This window comes from Pelophylax lessonae, assembly GCF_965119305.1.
Source record: "Pelophylax lessonae genome assembly, chromosome: 11".
NCBI classification, from domain to species: Eukaryota; Metazoa; Chordata; class Amphibia; order Anura; family Ranidae; genus Pelophylax; species Pelophylax lessonae.
This window is the reverse complement of record NC_138778.1, coordinates 216,859,531-216,873,304: the sequence shown is the minus strand read 5'-3', so window position 1 is coordinate 216,873,304 and position 13,774 is coordinate 216,859,531.

The window sequence follows — 13,774 nt, the reverse complement described above, 5'->3', positions numbered from 1 at the left end:
GCGGCCGCCTAAGTGTCTGTGCACATTTTCACTAAATTTTATAAAGTGGATGTACTGGCAGATGCTGGTTTTGCAGACCACTGTTCGAGAGGACCTGGTCCTCTTTGAGGGTGTATTGTTTTCAGGTGAGCGCCAGTTGTTCCTGCTGTCTGCTGTCTTTTTCCAACCCATCATGTTTAACACTGCTTTGGAACATCGCAATAGTCAAGAAGATTCTGGAACTGTGTCCATCAAGGAACAGAAAAGAGGAAAATAGCTTTTGGAGCATGCAAAACCGGCTTCTATACACACAGGCCAAATGTAGGCATTTGAACCAGCCAATATCGCCCTAGCATTCAGCTAATGTGTACTTGGGCTTGGTGTGATGGGCAGCAGCTCATTAGAGGAGCATGCAGCAAGTAGAAGACAAAAGGTGATCAAATGACTCATGCCACCTTAGGTCCCTTCACATGAGCTCCTCCACTAAGCGGAATACATAGTTAGTGAGGTTGAAAAAAGACATCAGTCCATCCAGTTAAACCTATGATGTGTGTGTTTGCTGTTAACCGTACATTGTATACCCCTGTATGTTGTGGTCTTTAAGGTGCCCAATAGCTTTGGGCTTTGCATAGCAGGGTATCTCACCTCGGATCCCCACTGAGCAGGTTGATTGACAGGTCCATTTCCACTCCCCTTTACAGAGTGATGACAGGTCCATTTCCACTCCCCTCTACGGAGTGATGGAAACAGACCACCTGTCCAAGCCACCATCTGTCTGTCTCTCAGTTTTTGAGAAACAGGATCGGATGACAGAGGGTGTCAGCGGATATCCACTGCTCCATAGGGGAGACAGGAGGGACTGATCAAGTCTGCCTGGAAAAACTGACAGGCATCAGGCAGACCTGATCACAAACAGCCTGTGTGAAAGGGGCCTTCAGCTGTGTGACATGACAGGGGGGAGAAAGTGCAAAACTGAAAAAAATCCATTTCTCTGTTGTTCACAGCACCTGATCTTCTTAACCCCAATGGGTTATACTGCCCCCCCCCCCCCCTACTGGAGTAGGACATTAGGCACAAGGAGGAAGTCTGGCTTCACCCATGGGCAGTTCCAGGGGGTATACTCCCTCTCTACTTTAGCCACTCAGTTTTGTTTCAAGCAGTGTCAGAAGAATTACAACCCTGATGGTCATTGACTGCGGTGTAAAAACCTAATTTTCTCTTTTGCTTATTGATAGACACAGCTGCCCTGCTCTTTATAACCATTGGGACATCCCAAAGAAATGTTAAACATGAGGGGTGGGAACAGCGAAAAATAAAAATGCCCAAGGCTTAACTATAGCCAACCAAAAGCTCAACTGTCAACAACTGGAGCCCACCTGAAGAAGAAAAGAAAAGAAAAAAAAAATCACAGAACCTTTGGAAGGATCAGACAGGGGCAAAGAACCACCTGATCTCTGTGAGCCAAGTAAGATGAACAAACAGGATAACACCACCAATTTTTTTAAACGCCCTGGGCGGAGAGATGATAGCCATCAAAAAGGCTACCTTCTGGGACCACATAAGCAGGGGAATCTCCCAAAGATTCTCAAAAAAGGAGGCTTCTGGATGACGGGACCTCAATTTGGTGCTCAAAGGCAGCAACGACTACAGCACTGGAGGAGCCAAGTGCCAAACTCCCTGCAGAAAAGTACAAACCAGGGAGTATGTGGGCAAGGGACGTTGAAAGAAGATCACTGAGGCCAACACCTGTCCCTTCATTATACTCAAGGCAAGTTTCTGCTCAACCCCCCATCGAAGGAAAGTCAAGATCAGAGCCACTGAAAAAGAGCAAGGATAAAGAGACACACCATTCGATGCAAGTCTTCCCAAGTACGATGGTAAATCTTAGAAGTAGATTTCCTAGCTTTTAAACCTCGTTGGCATCACCAACTCAGACTAATCTCCATCCTTCAGCACTTTGCGTTCAGCCACAAAGCAGTCAAAGCCAGCGACTGTAAAGCAGGATGGAAGACTGGCCCTTGGAACTGCAGATCCTCCCGAGAGGAAGCTTCCAAGGATTGCCGGAGACTAGCAGCACCAAAATCAGCATTGGATTGCATAACTTACAAATCATATCAAATATGTTTGAAATCAAAACTTTGTACATTTATATTTACATCTATTTACAATTACTAATGGAGATTTATACATAAACTCCTCATCAGGCAACACCAAGCCCAGGGAGGCCAGTCCAGGGCCACTAAGATGACCAGAATCCCTTCTGCCTCAATCCTTCGTAGACGTCTTGGCAGAGGCTTGGGAGAAGGGAGGGGAGGGCCACCAGCACATCTGTGGCATCCGCCAAAAGATACCCATGACCGTGCCACAAACCTTTGTACCTTTCTGTTGAGCGGAGACGCCAACAGATCCAGCTCAGGGATGCCCCACTGGAAACAGAACCGATGAAACCCCTCCAGATGAAGGCACCACTCTCCCTTGGTCCCAACGCCTACCGACTGAGGTAATGCACCTGCCCATTTTCCACCCCAGAAATGTGTACAGCGGAGAGGATTGGAACAAAACATTCTGGCCACCTTAGAATACCAGCTACCTGCAGGACACCCCCTGGTGATTGAACGTGCACTGACATCCCTGCAGAGGATCAGTCCAATGTTTCAGGCACAGTCTGATCACTCAAACTTCCAGGACATTGATTTGATAGGTAGTCTGTGTCCAGACCCCAAGCAGAATTCCCCCCCCCCCCCCGAGAATGCCTCCTCACCCAGACAGGCTGGCATCTGTGGTGACCACTGTCCAATACAAGGGGAAGGATTTGCCCAGTCAGAACAAAGCCACCATAGGAGGTACTCTTCATTCCCTGCCTCAGTCAGATCAAATTGTCCAGAGACTGTAGTGTCTTGTCCCATTTGCCCAGAATCTCCCTTTGTAGGGATCTCGTATGGAACCACCTCTAAGGTAGACACCATCAGGCCCACCACTCGCATGAAAGTCCACAGGGACGAACATTTACTGGACAGGAGACGAATTGCAGCCTGCAGTTTGAGTTTGTCAAGAGAAAGGAGCACTCTGGCTAAGGCAGAGTCAGACCCAGATAGTCCAGCTTTGTGGACAGAACCAGAACAGACTTCTGAAAATTCAGAATCCAGCCGAATGCCCTCAGTTTGTATGGTGATCTCCAGGTTTCCCATTAGAGCAGGAGGAGGTTGTCCCAAGTAGCCCAATCCCCGCTGGCATAACAATGCTAGCAACAGGACCAACACTTTTGGTCTCGCCTCCGCTCCTCAGGACTTCACGAAAGGGTAACGCCACAAACTGATAATGCTCCTCTCCCACAGCAAAGCAGAGGAATCGCTGGTGACTGGCACCATATTGGAATGGGGATGCAAGCGTGCTTGATGTCGATAGGAGGCAAGAAAATCTCCGATACAGGGATGCCACCACCGTGCAAATGGACTCCATTCTGAACCCATACAAAGCAATTCAGCGCCTTGGTCCAGGATTGGACGCACTTTCCTTCCTTCCTGGGAACTGTAAACAGGTTTGAGTAAAACCCCTGAAAACATTCCAAGGTTGGAACCAGGACAATCACCCTTTGAAGTAACAGGTCTTGCACCACCCCAAAAAAAGACCCTGTAAGCAGTCCGGGGACAGGTGCAAGTTTGAAGGAAAGAACCTTTCCAGAGTGTAAGAATGAAACTCTTGTAGCCAGACTGTATGACTTTGTAGGCCCACTTGTCTTGTACCAGGGAAATCCACAGGTCCAGAAACAAGCAGACGCACGCACCCCCCCCCCCCCCACCACCCCAGATACAGGTGAGGGTTCAGGCTAAAGAAGCCTTGTCCGTGGGTCTTGAGAAGCCTGCTCTTGACTTGTCAGACCAGATTTGCTTGGATTCACCAGAGGCGGCCCTGAAAAAGGACTTTGAATCCTAGTCAGTCACCCCAGAGGGGTCACACCTGTGTGTGTGTGTATATATATATATATATATATATATATACACACACACATACACACACACATACACACACACTAGTCCAGGCCTTTAGAAGTCTGGTCCACAGACAAGCATTTGGGCCAAAAAAAAAAAAAACACACACCAAATGACCAACTGCTGAAACAGAGTCCAGCAACTAGGGGGAGCCACATCCAAAGATGCATCATAGATAGAGTTGAGCGGACACCTGGATGTCCGTGTTCGGCGGGTTCGGCCGAACTTTAAAAAAAAGTCCGGGTCCGTGTCCCGGACTTTTGCCGAACACCGAACCCCATTGAAGTCAATGGGGACCCGAACTTTCAGGCACTAAAATGGCTCTAAAACACCAATGGAAAGGGCTAGAGTGCTGCAAATGGCAGCAAAACATAGTTAAGAGCATGGCAAGTGCTCTGCAAACAAATGTGGATAGGGAAATAACTTAAAACAACAAAAAAAAAAAAACTGAAAAATAAAACAATGTTCTTCATCTCTGAAGGACGAGGCCCATATGGAGTAGGAGGGAGGTTGAGGTGGTGGTGGATGAGACAGTGTCATTGGCGTGCGCACAGGGTGTGCCGGGTGTACCTGGGCACATAGCATTATCGCTCTGTTTGCCAGTGAGGAGATGGGAAAGATCTCCCTCAGACCTGCTCTGCTCTATTTCTCTTTGCCAGCAGGGAGAGTAATGTATCGGGGCCATGTACATGTAGGCAAACACATGCATGTGTATTTAAACTTTGGGGTGCACACCCTAATGCAATAGGCTGCGCACACCTATGGGCGGTGTAGGTGGAAGCAGCGGTGGAGGAGGACCAGGGCCGGATTAAGAGCATCATGGGCTTGGTGCTGAGGATTTTGAAGGGCCTTAAGGGCCGTGCCTTGGCATGCACCCAGAGGAGGAAGGGTGCAGCCATGCATGCCTAATTCAACATGGGATGCTGTCTCTGAAGCCCATAAACACATCCATGCATCGGCAACTGTCCCTCCTTGTCCGGCCTTCGTGCTGTGTGCTGTGTGGGGAGGTTCTGAGGGAGCTGCCTGGGGAAGAGAGCATAGAAGCCAGACTTCTGTGTTTACAAGTAACAGAAGAGCGGTAACAATGAATATGGCCAACCCGGGGCCTATATAAAAGGTAGGGGCCTGGAGCTGCAGCTCCAATAGCCCCTATGTTAATCTGGCCCTGAGGAGGACGAGGTAGCCAACACTGCTTTTTTTCAGAAATTTTAAATGAGGGTACACCCCAAAAGAGTGAGAACAAAAGCAAGAGCAAAAATAGAACAATGGCTGAGTAAGGTCGGTATCCATCGCTATTCTGCACAAGGTACGGAAAAGTCCCGTGGGATCCATGCCTGGTTCATTTTAATGAACGTGAGCTTGTCCACATTGTCTCTGGACAGGCGGCTGCGCTTGTCTGTGATAACGCCCCCAGCCGTGCTAAATACCCGTTCAGATAATACACTGGCTGCAGGACACGCCAGCACCTCCAAGGCATAAAGGGCAAGCTCAGGCCATGTGCCCAATTTGGAGACCTAGAAGTTGAAGGGGGCAGACCAGTCATTCACTACATGTAGGCGTGTGCACACATACTGCTCCACCATGTTGGTGAAATGCTGCCTCCTGCTAAGACGTTCCATATGAGCTGCTGGTGCTGCTGTTTGTTGTGGCGTGCTGACAAAGCTTTTCCACATTTCGACCATGCTAACCCTGCCTTCTGAGGTGCTGGCGGTGCCCTGGTTGCGTTGGCGACCTCTTCCTCCTCCTTGTGCTTCCACTGTGGCCCCGCTGTCAGGTGGGAATGCCAGCAGCATCGCGTCTACCAGCGTGCGCTTGTACTCGCGCATCTTGCGATCGTGCTCCAGTGAGTGAATTAAGGACGGTACGTTGTCCTTGTAATGGGGATCCAGCAGCGTGGCCACCCAGTAATCAGCACAAGTTAGAATGTGGGCAACTTGGCGGTCGTTGTGGAGACACTGCAGCATGTAATCGCTCATGTGTGCCAGGCTGCCCAGAGGCAACAAAAGGCTGTCCTCTGTGGGAGTTGTATCGTCCGTGTCCTCTGTATCCCCCCAGCCACGCACCAGTGATGGCCATGAGCTGGCCTGGGTGCCACCCTGCTGTGAACATGGTTCCGTCTCCTCCTCCATATCCTCCAGAACTGTGCCCCTGCTGGACAATTGTGTCCCTGGCGTTTGTGTGTGCAGGAACCCACCCTCAGAGCCCCTTGCGAATGACTGCCCTGAAAGCCTTGGAAATGTTACCTCTTCATCCTCCTCCTCATCCTGTGCCACATCCTCTTCCATCATCGCCCGAATTGTTTTTTCAAGGAGGCATAGAAGTGGGATAGTTAAGCTGACAACGGCGTCATCGGCACTGGCCATGTTGGTGGAGTACTCAAAACAGCGCAACAAGGCACACAGGTCTCGCATGGAGGCCCAGTTATTGGTGGTGAAGTGGCGCTGTCCGGATGAGGAGGCGGTAGAGGATGAGGAAGCGGAGGAGGAGTTAGGAACAGGAGGTAAACTGAAGCGCCCTGCAATCCTCGGTGGTGGAAGGACATGCGCCAAATTGCTATCCGCCTCAGGCCCATCCGCCACTGCATTTACCCAGTGTGCCGTTAGGGAGATATAACGCCCCTGACCGTGTTTACTGGTCCACGTATCGGTAGTTAGGTGGACCTTGCCACAGATGGCGTTGCGCAGTGCACACCTGATTTTTTCCCCCACTTGGTTGTGCAGGGAAGGGATGGCTTGCCTGGAAAAGTAGTGGCGGCTGGGCACGACATACTGTGGGACAGCCACCGACATAAGGTTTTTAAAACTGCGTCTCCACCAGACGGAATGACAGCATTTCAAAGGCCAAGAATTTTGAAATGCTGGCATTCAGGGCCAGGGATCGCGGGTGGGTAGGGGGGTACTTCCTCTTCCTTTCAAGTGTTTAGGAGATGGAAAGCTGAACGCTTCCACGGGACATTGTGGAGATGGTTGGTGACCCAGGTGGTGGTGTTGCTGACAGATCGTCTGTTTGCGGGGTGGCAGGTGCGGCCGAGACTGCAGCAGAAGAGGAAGCAGGATGAGCCAGAGACATTTCTTGGTTTTGAAGGTGTCTACTCCACTGCAGCTCGTGCTTTGCACTCAGATGCCTGATCATGCAGGTTGTGCTCAGGTTGAGAAGGTTTATGCCTCGCTTCAGGCTCTGATTGCACAGGGTGCAAACCACTCGTGTCCTGTCATCAGCACATTTTCTAAAGAACTTCCACGCTAGAGAACTCCTTTGAGCTGGCTTTTTTGCGCTCGTTCCCTTGCTGTGTTGGGCAGTAGCAAGCGTAGTGTCTAGGGCACGGCCGCTCCGCTTCTGCACCCTCTTCTGCTGTGCTGGTGGCTCTGTGCGACCACCGCCTCTTCCTCTAAACTACTCAGGTCACCTGCATGACCTTCATTCCATGTGGGGTCGAGGACCTCATCGTCCTCCACATCATCTTCCACCCAGTCTTCACCCCTGCCCTCCTTGTCGGTCTCCACAATTCTGAACGCCGCAGCAGTTGGCACCTGCGTTTCGTCATCATCGGAGACGTGCTGCGATGGTCCTTGCATGTAATCATCTTGAGAAATAAGTGGTTGGGCATCGCTGCACTCAATCTCTTCAACTTCTGGGGCAGGGCTAGGTGGATGGCCCTGGGAAACCCTGCTGACAGAGTCATCAAAAAGAAGAAGAGACTTCTGTATGGCTTGGGGCTCAGACTGCTTGTTTGATTTGCAAGGGGGTGAGGTGAAAGACGGTTGGACATCAGCTGCAGGTGCCAACTCTGACCTTTCTGCAGTAGACTGGGTGGGAGACAATGTAAAGGAACTGGAGGCACTGTCAGCAGCAAACCAATCTACTATCGCCTCTACTTCTTCTGGCCTCATCACTTCTAGAGGCGTATGATGCCCTACCAAATACTGATGCAGGTTCTGTCACCTACTAACACTTGAGGAAGGTGTTTCACTTGTGCGTGTAGCTGGCACAGATCGACCACGTCCTCTCCTTGCAACAGGAGCTCTACCAGCAGCGCCACGGCCCCTATTTGACAGTCTCCTCATATTTCTGCAATTTATGATCTTGCCCTAGAAAGGTGTTTATTGAATAGCGGAACAAAACAACAACAGTATCGCACGGGTGTATCTCACAGTCAAATATGCAAACTATGCCGCAATTTAATGTTTTTTACCCCAAAAGGGTGTATATTGAATAGCGGAATAGGAAAAAGGATAAAAAACAGTGTATCTCACACGTACAAACACAGACTAGGCCCCGATTACAATTTTTTGTACCCTAAAGGCAGGATGAGGAAGAGGAGTAGGAGGAGTTGGGAACAGGAGGCAAACTGAAGCGCCCTGCAATCCTCGGTGGTAGAAGGAGATGCGCCAAACAAATTTAAAAAGGTGTATCTCACATGTACCGATACAGACTATCCCGCAATTTATTTTTTTTACACTCAAACAGGGTGTATATTGAATAGCAGAATAGGACAAATTTTACAAACCGGTGTATTTCACACGTACAAAACACAATCTAAGCCCCGATTACAATTTTTTGTACCCTAAAGGCAGATTGAGGAGTTCGGAACAGGCAGGAGGCAGACTGAAGCACCCTCAAATCCTCGGCAGTATGAAATGCGCCCCAAAAATTGGAAAGGTGTATCTCACACGTACCGACACAGACTATCCCGCAATTTAATTGTTTATACCCAAAGGTTTTTATTCAATAGCGGAATATAAAATATGATCAAAAAAAAGTGTATGTGTCTCACACGTACACAACCAGACTAGGCCCCAATTACTATTGTTTGTACCCCTAAAGGCAGGATGAGGAGTTTGGAACAGGCAGCACCCTCAAATCTTCAGAAGAATGAGATGAACCCCAAAAACTTGGAAAGGTGTATCTCCCACCTACCAACACAGACTATCCCGCAATTTAATTGTTTATACCCAAAGGTTTTTATTGAATAGCGGAATAGAAAATATGATATAAGATTGGTGTGATTTATCAATAGCACATGATGTGAACAGCAGTGTCTTATATCATTCAGCTCTGCTGCAGGCCACAATTAATTTTTTTATTTTTTTAACCCAAGGCTGTATATTGAATAGTGGAATAGAAAAAGTGTATGATTTTTGAAACCACTCAATAATAGCACATGTGAACTGAACACAGCAGTGTATGATCAGAGTCAGCACAGCTGTAGGACAAACGCTGCACACAGTGACTGATAGAAAAAGACTTTTCTCCCTCCTCCTCAGTGGGCAAAAAAGATTGTGTTCACTGCACCCCACACAGCAAAATCGATGTGGACCATTGACACCTGCCTATCTCCAGCCTCTCCCTAAAAGGATTGATAAGATCGGTCACTGCAAACCCCACCCAGCAATAGCGATTGTAGAACACACTGTCTGACCCTAAAAATCAGCAGCTTCTCCCTAAAAGTATTGATAAGATCGGTCACTGCAAAGTCGATTGTAGAAAACTGACCCTAAAAATCAGCAGCCTCTCCCTAAAATGTCCTACAACTCGCCCTGCCTAACACACTCCAACCTGTCCCTCAATTCTATCCAGACACAAATGTTTTTTTTTGCCCGTCTGTCCCTAATCAGCAGCCAGCACATATGATGTGCTCTGTCCCTGAACTAACACAGCAGAATGACGCAGCGGCGCTACCTCGGACTTATAAAGACTTGGTCACATGCTTCAGATGGCCAATCACAGCTACTAATACATTTGTAGGCATGGCTGGGATGGCTTAAGGCACACCAGTTAAACACTTGTTGATTGGCTGTTGAAAGCCTGCCATGAAAAGCACGCCAATGCATACAAAACCCGGCAATAAAATGACTGAACACAGATTTTTACCCGAACATACAGTAAAGTTTTCAGGTCTGTGTTCGGGTAACAAAAATCCAATTATTCGGTACGAACACGAATAATACAGTCCATGTTCGCTCAACCCTAATCATAGATAAACTGCAGCCCCTGGACCAACTCAGCAAAGACCGGTTGGGGGGGGGGGGGGGGGGGATTAAAGGCATAAAAGCCCACTCAGAGTTTGGGCCACCAGAGAGCAGTCAATTTTTTTTTTTTTTTTTTTTTAGGAAGGGACACCTCATAACAAATCACTTAGTGGGGACAACCAAAATGTTCCCTTGTAGTCACTAACAATTCTGTCAAAATAGGAGGGGGAATGAAACCTCTGGCACTCTGCATGGCTTGCGAGTGCCAAAAGGAACAAACACCTCCATTGCAGCTTCAGCTGCATTCTCTTCATGTTTAAAGTCTCACGCAGATACAATCAGTATATCCACCAGCGCCTTTTCGTGCACGGCTACAGGAGTAGAGTAATCATCCTCACTATCTGAGAACTCAGTGCGCGTGGTCGCAGAAGCCAGAATAGTGACCCCATGTCCGGATCAGGGGAGACAGATCATGCGGGGGCAGTTTTTGCTAGCCCATTACCCAGGATAAAGGACTCCAGGACAGCCATCATGTGCATCAATGGATGGTTGGGACCCAGGGGGCCCCACAGCCTCAGAGAGGAGATCAGATGGGGAAACGTGCTCTAAAGGCTCCATGAGTCAATAGGGGGACTCTACCCAAAAAAAAAAAAAAACACACAGGTGTAAAACACTGCTAAGAGACACCCCCACTACTCCAGCAGCACCACCCAGTTGCCAGTAACAGAACCCCAAATTGATCCTCAGAGGGAGAACCCCACTGCCCAGCAGAAACAGGCACCTGCAGCCACCAGGATAATCTGTACTTCATGTGCAGTGATCAGGAAGTGAAAAGATCCAGGAATCAGCACCAGGGGATAAGGAGGGATTCCCACCACTGAAAATCGCCATCCAGAGGGCTCCACTACCATGGCCACTGCTATTCAATGGCAAACCAATGCAAAATGGCCACCAGACTACAAAACCATGGCCACCGTGCATTGAGCACACAGGCTACAATAAAATTGCAGCCCCTCGTGGCATCATGAGGCTCCCAGGAGAGATCCTAGGCCTCAGAAAATTGCACAGGCAATTAAGTGGGACCATAGCAGGAGCCCCCCCAACCATGTAAAGCCCCCACAGCCAATCATCCAGTTCCCTGCGGGGAAAACCCCACCGCCAGAACAGCACCCTGCCCCCACCCCAGCATAATGAATAGGGCGTGGGGCAAAATGGGAGTGCCTAACGGGAAGGAGAGGAACCCGGGGGTCTGACCATCCCCTGTCCACCCCAAAACCTTCCAGGAGGAGAGGGGGACAGTTTCCATACCAGGAACCAGACAGGCACTGCTCCAGACAGAACCTCCTCTCCATCAAAATGGGGGGGCTGTAGGCCAGAAGGAATGCTGCACCTCGGGTCGGATGTGGCCACGCAAGCCTTTAACTCGCGGGGCAACCCCCATCCAGTGGGGCTAGGTAGCAGCTGACCTAGTGCAGAAAAAAAAAAACCTATCCAAAAGGAAAAACAAGTTGCCAGGACCAGAGATACCAAAAAGGAACTAGGTCCTTAGTCCTGACTATGCAGGAAAAAAACCTAGCGCAGAAAGAGGGAGTATACCCCCTGGGACTGCCCAAAGGCGTAGCCAGACTTTCTGCCTAGTGTCCTACTCCTGTAGGGGGGCAGTATAACCCAATGGTTAAGAACAGGAGCTGTGTCAATGAATGAAAGAATTAGAAATTAACTTTATGCAAAAGAAAATATAACAGAAAACCATTTCCATCTTTGTGGGAATGCAAATAAAAACAGAGGCTTCTCCAACCAGCTGCCCCATACTCCCTGTCCACTCACCATTAAGGAAAATGCACAGATCAAGTCAACACCATATCCCTCTTGGGAAGGAGACGGAGGTGGGTGGGCAGTGAGAGCAGGCACGGGAAGCCCTTAGTGCCGTCTGACCGCTTATCACAGCCTCGTCCACCAGAAGAGGGTGCCATTTCCCCAGCCAATGTAAGAATCTTGCTCCAACAGGCCGCAACCTCAATTAGCAGCCAGTGCGGCATCTTCATCCACGCACTTGTGTCTGGGGGGGGGGTTTTGAGGCGTGACAAGACATATGTTGTAGTGTAGCCCAGGGCGCTAATTCTAGTCACCAACGCAACCTTGCGCCAGGGGTAAGAATCCAACAGTGGGGTTTTAACCATCCACCTCCAACCCCCTCTCTCTAATAACTAGGTTAGAGGAAAAAAAAAAAACAGAAACGCGTCATGCAATCTAGCATCAGATCCTTCTGGGTGTCCGCATCACTCCAGCAGGGTAGCAGAGGAGTCCTCTTAGAATCCAGAAGAGATCTGACAGGCTAAGAGGAGTGAAGCAGAGTTAAGGGTGCTGGGTTAGTAGACACCACAAATGCATTAGCAAGGGACCAGGATTCTAATGCTCGTTTTAAGAGTCTGAGATAGGAACAGATTTTACTTTAAAGGCCCGTACACACACACCGATTGTCGGCCGTAAATATTTGGCCGCAGTCCAGTCGGCCGATTGTCGGCTTGTTAGTATGATGCTTCCGACAACCGACTGCGACTTTTCGGCCGAACAGAATCTGGTGTGCATGCTTTAAAATTTGTTGGCCAACACCAGAACGGCCGATTGTTTGTCAGTCAGTAAGATTTCGGCCTATAAAAAGCAGATGAGCAAGACTGGGCATGCTCAGAAGAAAAAAAAACACACGGAAAGTTAACCATCACATGACATCACTTCTGCAGTCGGTTGTTGTTGGCCGACAAAATTCGTGTGCAGTCTAGAGCACTTTTCAACCAACCGGACAAAAGACGGCCGAACGGTCGGCCGACAATCGGTGCGTGTGTACGGGGCTTTAGGCTCCCAGCAGTAGTTTGCAAAGGGTCAATTTGCACGGACTGGGTGAGGTCAGTCTTCAGCTGTTATTGGATGCAGTTTACAAAGGGGCCTAACCATTCCACTGATGCTCAGCCTTGCCAGCTTTTCCCATACTTTGCAAGACAAGGCAATGGCCAGTGCTTCCGAGTATTTAAAGCGCACCCCCCTACTCCCCAGTAGCATCGAACATCAGCAATCACTGGATTTTAGCACAGGATGCAATGGAAGTCAGAAGCAGCAGGCATGGTGAATTATCAGTGGATCGGGGGCCACCATCACTTTGTCCTATATGGGGGAATGTGACAGTCCTCAGTTATCTAACCAGTCTTTGCACTCTGACCAAAATCAGAATGTCAGGCACAGAGTAGCAGGGTTATGATTTCAGAAGTATTCAAAAGGTCAGCCATGTAGAGATGACCAAGAATCATGTGACGTCATTCAACAAGTCCTAGCATATAGCTTTTTTCAACAAGTTATAGCATATAATTTTTTTTTATTTAAAATTTTAAAAGCTAAACAATTAAAAAAGACCAAACACTTGAAGAGAACATTTTCTAAACATTTACATGCAAGATCGGATGACCCATTCACAGATTCAAGCAGCTGTTCAGTGACTGCATTGGCAGCCAAATAAATACATCAAGGCATTCGTATCGCTATTGCACTGGTCATCCAAACCCTGCAGTCCCTAACCACAGCTCTGCACGTGCCAAGGATTTCCTCAACACTGCAGGTCATAAGAGCCATTCTCCAGTAAAGAGATTCCTTAATACACATTCATAGAAGGATGTTCATGCATTTATGGCCTTCAGTTTGATGCAAGGCACAATTGTAGCACTGCAGTGGATGCAATGAACTGCAGAGCTTGTCCTGTGAAGAAAGACTAGCAGGACCACAAACCAGAAAAACAAAAAACACTAAATGGACTTGAGTTGCACACTTTCCTGAAGATCTATTTAAAGT